Source organism: Octopus sinensis, linkage group LG18 (genome assembly GCF_006345805.1).
Source record: "Octopus sinensis linkage group LG18, ASM634580v1, whole genome shotgun sequence".
Classification (NCBI taxonomy): domain Eukaryota; kingdom Metazoa; phylum Mollusca; class Cephalopoda; order Octopoda; family Octopodidae; genus Octopus; species Octopus sinensis.
The window spans coordinates 35,353,076-35,363,075 of record NC_043014.1 but is presented as its reverse complement, the minus strand read 5'-3'; positions in this window follow the sequence as shown (position 1 = coordinate 35,363,075).

The window sequence follows — 10,000 nt, the reverse complement described above, 5'->3', positions numbered from 1 at the left end:
TATACATGCAAACATAACTTTATGAATGTTTGTGTATATGTATACACGTAAGCACTCATACATACACACACACATCACAGCGCACGCTCACACCATAGTGCGTGCACACACACACATACACACACACGCACACGCAAACACTCGCATTCACGTACACAAACAAAGGTTGTTCGCGATATCCCTGTGGAACTGCTAGGTTTGAACTCTTTTTTTTTTTTTCGTCCTCTTTATATTTGAATAAAAGAATTAACAAATTTCATAAATTTCTTTCTTGATAATTTGATTTTTGTAAACTAATGAATCTTAGTTACTAAGTAATTGCCTCTTTTGGAATTACCTGCGTTGCCAGAAGAAATTGCCATCCATCCTGCATAGGAATTTCACTGAAGCCACACATGATACAAGAAGACATGAATCATTGGCTGCCTACCGAATATCGTAATTACTATATTATTTACATTATTTACATAGAATTGTATTATCGTAATAACTGTACAATATTTTCCTATTTAGGTTCCCAAATTGATTGAACACACACACATGCACACAGACACACACATACACATAAACTCACACACACACACTCACACACACACACACACATTCACACACACTCACACACACACACTCACACACACACTCATACACACACACTCACACACACATAAATTTATATCTATATCTATCTATCTATATATATATATGTGAGTGTGTGTGTATAGATAGATAGATAGATAGATAGATAGATAGATAGATAGATAGATAGATAGATAGATAGATAGATAGATAGATAGATAGATAGATAGATAGATAGATAGATAGATAGATGTACGCACACGCAAACACAAGCATCTAAGGAAAATGTAGACTGTTCGAGACTTCAGCTGAAGTGTCTTTGTCACATTTGAAGAAGGCAACTGAGCTGAAATTGCGAAGTCACTGTCAACCTTTTCCTTGTAAAAATGTAATGCGGTACTTGAATGTGCTGAGTGATCCTTCAATTAATGTTTAATCTTCTTCATGAAAAAAGCAAATTACTTAAAAAATAAATAAAACTACATACATACATATAGACAGACAGACAGGCATCAACAATGTCGTTGATTTGATCCTGTGATTCTCATGCACAAGCTGATGCATTTTTCTGCATTTCCGGGGGTGACGCTCGTGGTAGGTCTTCCAGATTGCTCGTCGTCTTCCAGGGATGGTCTTCTGTTTTGAAGCGCCCGTGCCACTCGGAACATTGTGTACGATCCATTGCATCGATGCTGTAAGCTTGCCGAAGCATGCTCAATGCCTCTGTAGCAGACTTCCAAATTTAACGCTAAAATTTCAGGTTGGCACATTGCTCCAACTTCTTATGCAGGACGAAATCGCAGGCTACACCATACACATGATCACAAAAGCAGAAATTTCACAACTTGCGAAGTAAACACATCAATGTCTACTCGGCACACTGCCCCATGAATGTCAGTGCTAGCTCTCACTGAGCATACAACCATGTTCTGCCATCTCTTGGCGGGCTACAGAACTAGTCCGGAAATATTTTGATACCATCTCGTATAAAGAAAGCATGCAAGGAGAAATGCAAATTATAACCCGCTTGTTTTTAGGCAATTTTAGTAGCATAACCCTATCAATAGGTAAGCGCTGCAGATACAAAAACCAAGGTATGACATGTTCAACCTGACTGGGTCCCATATTCAAGTTAAACATGACTTGAATCACATATGATCTCTCACTAAGACTGTTTATATATCAGTCTACGAACGCTGAATTTGAATGACGCCCACACAGTAAGAGATTGTGATCCTTCGCTTGTTACACCAACTTACTCTCTCTATAAACTGGAACTATCTTTTATATTAACTTAAGTAAGTCATATGCCTTTCGGGGCATATTACATAAATTTTCTCAACACAGAAATATATATATATATATATATATTGGGAAAATTCTGGAAGACACTAGAGAAGCAGAGACAGTAAGTCGGAATGAATGTGCTCCATTTCCATTTAGTTTCTATTCCGCTTTTTTTTTTTTTTTTTTTTTTTTTTTTTTTTTTTTACTTAGGATCATACCGCGATTGACTTTACGTTTTATCCGCGGCTAAAACCTCAAATGCGGGGTAATAATTGCAAGAAGAAACAAACGCTTGCAAGCGACATAAGTTTTGTCAGCCATAGTTTCTGTCCCCCATTACCACCTGATCTACGTATGAAATTCGCTGTTAACAATATAGATATGATACTGATGGCAAAACATATTTAACATTAATATTCGCAGGAGGTTCGCGAACACCATAAACACACACTATTACATTTTCTCTACGCAGATTTACACAGAGCTTTTGATTTTCTTTTTTTCCTTTTTTTTTTTAATATGTAAGAGTGAGGCCAATTTTTTTTTTTTTTACTTGCTGCATAGAACAGAAGAAAAAAATACATAACAAAGAAATGATGTTATCTGAACATGTGTCCTGCCTCAAAGAAAGACTTTATGTTGCTCATGAGATAAATAAAATTCTTTACACCATTAAATCTCAGTTCTTTAAATTTTTGTAATATATTTCAAGGCATGTTTTGTGTTTGTATGTCTTATTTGCAAGCTTTTTTTTTAATTAGTTGAATTAATAATTTTTACAGTAAGCAAGCAGTGACCGTGCTGAACCACTGCTTTGTAAATATTGTCTCGTTTGAAGATCAATACTTCCTGGAAACCATTCAAAATGATATTTTAATACAAAATGGTTTCTTTAATACTCTTTTACTCCTTTACTTGTTTCAGTCATTTGACTGCGGCCATGCTGGAGCACCGCATTTAGTCGAGCAAATCGACCCCGGGACTTATTCTTTGTAAGCTTAGTACTTATTCTATCGGTCTGTTTTGTCGAACCGCTAAGTGACGGAGACGTAAACACACCAGCATCGGTTGTCAAGCAATGCTAGGGGGACAAACACAGACACACAAACACACACACACACACATACATATATACGACAGGCTTCTTTCAGTTTCCGTCTACCAAATCCACTCACAAGGCATTGGTCGGCCCGAAGCTATAGCAGAAGACACTTGCCCAAGGTGCCACGCAGTGGGACTGAACCCAGAACCATGTGGTTGGTTAGCAAGCTACTTACCACACGGCCACTCCTGCGCCTATATATACGTTTCTATAGATTTTTGTTTTTGTTTTTCGATATCTACGCATACGTGTCCTTTTTGTTATATATACGAGTGTGTGTGTGTGTGTGTGTGTGTGTGTGTGTGTGTGTGTGTGTGTGTGTGTGTGTGCGTGCGTGCGTGTGTGTGTGTGTTTTGTGTGCGTTGTGCATGTCTTAATGCATGCATACCAATACAGTGTTACAACTTCAATACAGAAGCCCAGGCTGCTATGGACACTACATTTATTCCAAATTTTTACTTTATCAAAACGGTACACTTCCTCAGACTTTGCTCTGTTGTCAAGTCCCTTCACTTTACACCAGGAACAAAATTATCAAGAGAGGAAGAAGCGCTCCTTTCAAAGACTTATTGCAAACATTATTAGATATTATTACTCCTTGAGAGATATCTAAACTGTGTATGTATGTATATACGCACACGCAAACACAGGCATCTAAGGAAAATGTGAACTGTTCAAGACTTCAGCTCAAGTGTCTTTGTTACATCTGACGAAGGCAACTGAGCTGAAATTTCGAAGTCACTGTCACCCTTTTACTTGTAAAAGTGTGATACGGTACTTGAATGTGCTAAGTGAACCTTCAATTAATGTTTAATCTTCTTCATTAATATAACTATACATGAAAAAATCAAATTACTTAAAAAAAAAAAACTACATACAGACAGACATCAACAATGTCGTTGATTTCATCCTGTGATTCTTAAGTTCTATTCTATTCTGTTCTGCGGTAGCAGAAACGACTATATTTTAGTGATATTTTACAGAGAATCATGTTTCGTGTGAGGCCTGTTACAGAATGATGGCGAATGCGAAACAACAACGATGGAAGTAATCCTTTCACAAATACTTTTTAAACTACGAATCTCCTTTACAGTTCTGTTGAAAATGTGTGAGTCGTCATCTCCCAGTGATCTCGAACCTCTGTGGCTATTATCTTTCATTTCAATGATGTTAACTTCAATATAAGCTCCTATTACAAATGGAGATGAATTTTAGGAATGGGTAGAGACATAACTATAGTTTACCTTTGAGTAACCAATCAAAAGGAACACGACCGTCAACTGAAGTTCAACATAAATTCTGTTACGATCTTAATTCACTAGCTTAGTTTATAGCTGACAATGAGCCTAAGTCACTTCATGATCAAAGAACTTTCAACACAGCTGTCGAACGTATTTGAAAAAATAGTGCATCCAAATCGCTTGTAGTGCATTCAAAATGGTCAGGAACACTCCCATTAATGATAAGGCAACCTTTAGCATAGGCAAAAGAACAGGATCAGCAGAACGGCAAAAAAAGTATTCAATGATAATTGACCACGAGTCCATTTTTCAGGTTTGAAAACGTACTCTTAATGTTATCAAAGGACAGACTTCTCCTTTCGGTGAAATAATAGTCTTAGCAGGAGACTTTCAGTCTTCAGTCATTCCAAACGAAAAAAAGCTGGACAAATCAGAAGCCAAATGAAATCGTCACAATCAGAAGCTAAATGAAATCGCCCCAACATAAACTAGGAACAAATATGAAAGTTTACCCTAACACGTTAACCGCCACGGCCTGTTACTGACTATTGTGTGAAGTTAAAGCAATGAACCAATGGTAGAACATGTAGCGGTTAACGTGAGATCATCACTCAATTGATTTTGCTACGAGATTTTGAAGCTTGGAGAAATAGTTGCTAATAGTTGATTCAAATGGCGACGGATCAGTGATTGACATAGTGAATTAACATCAATATTTAACGAACTAAAAAGAAATTAAATCTTACCCAACATTCTGTACAACTACTACAATCAAAGATCCCTGTAAAAGAGCAATACTTGCACTAATTAGACTGTCAAAATTATCAATAAACAAGTTACGGAACAGTTGCATGGCGATTAATTTCTTTACAAGTCTATCATAACGAAATGAATGACTCCATTGGGATTCACAATAGCTTGGAAAGTTCTGGAATGCCACATCTCAGAACCGCACTGAAGAAATGATTCTAAATTATTCTACTTGTTAAGCTGGATGCTCTACTTTTGTGCAATGGCATAAGATTGGTAATTAAGCAACAAATGCCACATTTGATTGAGGCAACACAATCAACGTTCTTTTCCGCTGGTGAGGATAAGTTTACCCGAAAAGCTACTATCATTCCTAGGTTGCAATCCCTAATGAGTATATGTTTTGTTGTGGAGGCGCAATGGCCCAGTGGTTAGGGCAGCGGACTCGCGGTCATAGGATCGTGGTTTCGATCCCCAGACCGGGCGTTGTGAGTGTTTATTGAGCGAAAACACCTAAAGCTCCACGAGGCTCCGGCAGGGGATGGTGGTGATCCCTGCAGTACTTTTTCACCACAACATTCTCTTACTTCCTGTTTCTGCTGTACCTGTATTTCAAAGGGCCGGCCTTGTCACTCTCTGTGTCACGCTGAATATCCCCAAGATACTACGTTAAGGGTACACGTGTCTGTGTCTGTGGAGTGCTCAGCCACTTACACGTTAATTTCACGAGCAGGCTGTTCCGTTGATTCGGATCAACCGGAACCCTCGTCGTCGTAACCGACGGAGTGCTTCCATTCCATATATGTTTTGTTATGGCTAACAACAAATCCTACAGCTATGTGCTAATGGTGGTTGGTTAATAACTGGGAGATATCTGCTTCTCTCGGTGTCAACTGTATGTTGCTGCATCAGGTGTCGGAGTACAAACTGACTTCTATGAGTATGCTCAATAGAGGAAAAGACAGAAAATCGCCTATAAAAGAAAACCTTTTAATATGATGTAAGAAAATTACCATGTAGCATTCATCAACCCTAGTATTCATTCCATTATTCATTACCCCGGACTGCAATGGATGTATACACGCATAACCAAAAGCGCTCACACACTAGAAAAATATTTCTTCCCCAAAAAGTTAGTAAAATCCTCATAAGAGATTTCATAAATATATTTTTTTTAAATAATTCTTTTAAAAAAATCACCTCTACACTTCAAAAACTGTATTGAGTAATCCTCATGGACTTTCAGATATATATATATGTGTGTGTGTTTGTGTGTGTGTGTGTGTCTGTCTGTGTCTGTGTGTTTTATATATATAGGGGGAGAATTCACGAAAAAAACAAAAGACGAAGACAGGTAGTGTAGTTAACAGATGTATTAATATAACGCTCAGGAATTGAAAATGTCTTTTACGTTTCGAGTCTACGCTCTTCCACAGAAAGGAAAACAGAAAGAAACAAGGAGAGAAACAAGGAGTTTATATATATATATATATATATATATATATATGTATATAAACTCACGAATATACACACCCGCCCACATGCACACTCACACACCTCACACACATACATACATACATACATACATACATACATACATATATATATATATATATATATATATATATATACATATATTTATACATACATACATACATACATACATACATACATATATATATATATAATATATATATATATATATATATATATAATATATATATATAATATATTATATATATATATATAACGGGAAGCTTTATGAAAATAACAAAAGACGAAGGCAGGTGGAAAACAAACGACATTGTATTAGTATGGCGCTCAGGAAATATAAATAAAACAAGTCTTTAACGTTTCGAGCCTACGCTCTTCAACAGAAAGATACACAGAGAGAGAGGACTTAGAATGCAGCATGCACTCAAGAAATACAATAGTCATTGAAAAAGCTTACTAATAAAACTATATTTTTAATAATTATGAAAATTACTAGGGAAAAGTTTTTTAATCCTTTCAATCATTCAAATTTTAAACTAATATATTCTTCTATGGTATATTTTTGCTTCCTTCTTCCTGCCATTTCGGATATCGAAATGCAAAACAGTGGCCAACTACTTGAAACATACATACAAATACATCCATGCACACACACGCACGCACACACACACATACACATGCACACATACGCATACACGCGCACACATACGTGCCTAGTTACTTACCCACCTACATATATACATATATCTAATATATGTGTTTGTGTGAGTGTGCATGTGTGTATATGTATGTGTGTGTGTTTATATGCTTGAACGTATAAATGTATATTACGCTAATGTTTCGCTCTTTCTGCTTGTATGTCGGTTCCCAGGCAGCATTTATGATTATAACGCTACTGATACAGCCTGATTTAATGGTACTGCCCAGGTGTCAAAAACATAGTGATATATGTTAGGCACCTGAAGAGGGGAAGGTATGCTTTATATGCTTGTTTATGAATCTTATTCCAATTCATGAATTCCAAGATAAATTCCATTTCTCGAGTTAGGCTGATCAAATATCAAAAATATCTTGACCTCTTGTAGTGAGTGGCATTTCTTCGCAACAAAAGAACTGATTTATGATTTGGTTACCATCAATAAAGCGAATAAATCTAAGTAATTCTGCTTTGTTGCTAATGTCAGTTGATTCGTCAGCTCAGCAAATTCTGAGTTCTAAAGTGTGTTCTGTACATTTTCTTCTATATCAGCAGATAAATCCATAATTCTCCTATGGATTGTATTATTTGAGGGCGGAATCTTGCTTATTTCTTACTCGGCTTCATCACCTAATATGGTTTTAACCATCCAACAAGCGGGTAAGATAATCGAGTATGCGATTTCGTTTGTAGTGCAACCATTTCTGTTACCTCAATAGACGTGACTTGAGCGTTTTCAGAAGCATTCATCCTTTAATCCAAATAGTTTTTTTGTTTAGATTGCTGTTCTAGCCATCTTTGAAAATAATTCAGATCTTTATATTGAAGATGTGAGTGTTTAGTTGTAAAATGTATTTTCAGCTTTCTGGGCAACATGCCTTCCTTAGACATCCTTTCACCTCAAACAACACACTAGTTACCAGTCCAATGAAACCCAAACTTATAATAGCTATTGCAATATATACAACTAAGTCGAGCTTTCGCATTATTATCACCACTCTTAATTGCTTTTGATGAGCGTTCATTTTCAGGTTCATAAACGTCACGGTTGTTTCCGAGCTGGCAGAGAAGGCGGCGAGCTGGCAGAATCGTTAGCACGCCGGGCGAAATGCGTAGCCGTATTTCGTCTGCTGTTACGTTCTGCGTTCAAATTTCGCCGAGGTCAACTTTGCCTTTCGGGGACGATAAATAAAGTACCGGTTACGCACTGGGGTCGATGTAATCGACTTAATCCCTTTGTCTGTCTTTGTTTGTCCCCCTCTGTGTTTAGCCCCTTGTGGGCAATAAAGAAATATATTTTATGGATAATTTAGTCTATTAATATGAATTGTCTCGCACAAAGAACACAGATTACTAACAGAATGAAATTGGGACTGAGACAAGTGACCAGTGAGCTGTGAAAAGTGGCAGCGTGTCACATATTATCGGATTCTTTTGAGATGTCTTTTAAAATTAGTTAAAAAGATGAAAATTCTCGTTACTATATGAACGAAAAAATATTGAAATACAGCCGCAATACGTGAGGACGCACTAAAAGATTTAGTTCAACATCGTATATTTTAGTTCAATGGCTTATTTTTCAGATTTATAATCGAAATGAAAACTGCTGAGGCCTACGACCGAAATAAAATGAAACATATATTTCTTTACTGCCCACAAGGGGCTAAACATAGAGGGGACAAACAAGGACAGACAAACGGATTAAGTCGATTAGATTGACCCCAGTGTGTAACTGGTACTTAATTTATCGACCCCGAAAGGATGAAAGGGAAAGTCGACCTCGGCGGAATTTGAACTCGGAACGTAACGACAGACGAAATACTGCTACGAATTTCGGCATGCTAACGTTTCTACCAGATCGCCGCCCTATAATAAAATGAAACATAGTCGTGCTCTGAATATGTCCATAAGGTGTCAATTTCGAGGATCGATCGATTGATGCTAATACAGTTATCCTTATGAAATTTCAGATTCAAAATTGAATAACGCTGTCATACCATAATTAGCCTAAATGAACTTAGTATTTAGGTTTTTGCCACTTAGACATTTATATACTCTTTACTCTTTACTCTTTAGTCATATGACTGCGGCCATGCTGGAGCACCGCCTTTAGTCGAGCAAATCGACCCAAGGACTTATTCTTTGTAAGTCTAGTACTTATTCTATCGGTGTCTTTTGCCGAAACGTTAAGATACGGGGACGTAAACACACCAGCATCGGTTATCAAGCGATGTTGGGGCAACAAACACAGACACACAAACATATACACACACATACATATATATATATATATATATGCATATACGACGGGCTTCTTTCAGTTTCTATCTACCAAATCCACTCACAATGCTTTTGGTCGGCTCGAGGCTATAGTAGAAGACACTTGTCCAAGGTACCACGCAGTGGGACTGAACCCAGAACCATGTGCTTCGTAATCCAGCTACTTACCACACAGCTACTCCTACGCCCATGAACTTCCTAGTGAACTTTGGTTTGTATTTTTCATATTATGAAATATAATCTTGCTTTTTCGAGGCGCACATAATTACATCTTGCAGCACACGGTTTGGGAACCACTGCGCTAGTGTATGCTAATTTAACTAGCAGGCTTATTATCTTGAGGCTTGTTGACAACATATGTCTCCTCAAGTCACACTAATCTTCCTAAGAATTCTTGCAGAATATAGGATGGTACTTTCCTGGAGATCAATAATGCGTGTTTCAATCGCAATTCTTTTCATTCAGTATGTTAGATGTTTTCCAAATGCACCAATTATTACAGGAATAATTGTTGTCTTTCACAGTCTCCTCTGGATAGATCCTGATATTACCATTTTTTTTTCTTTTTCAGTT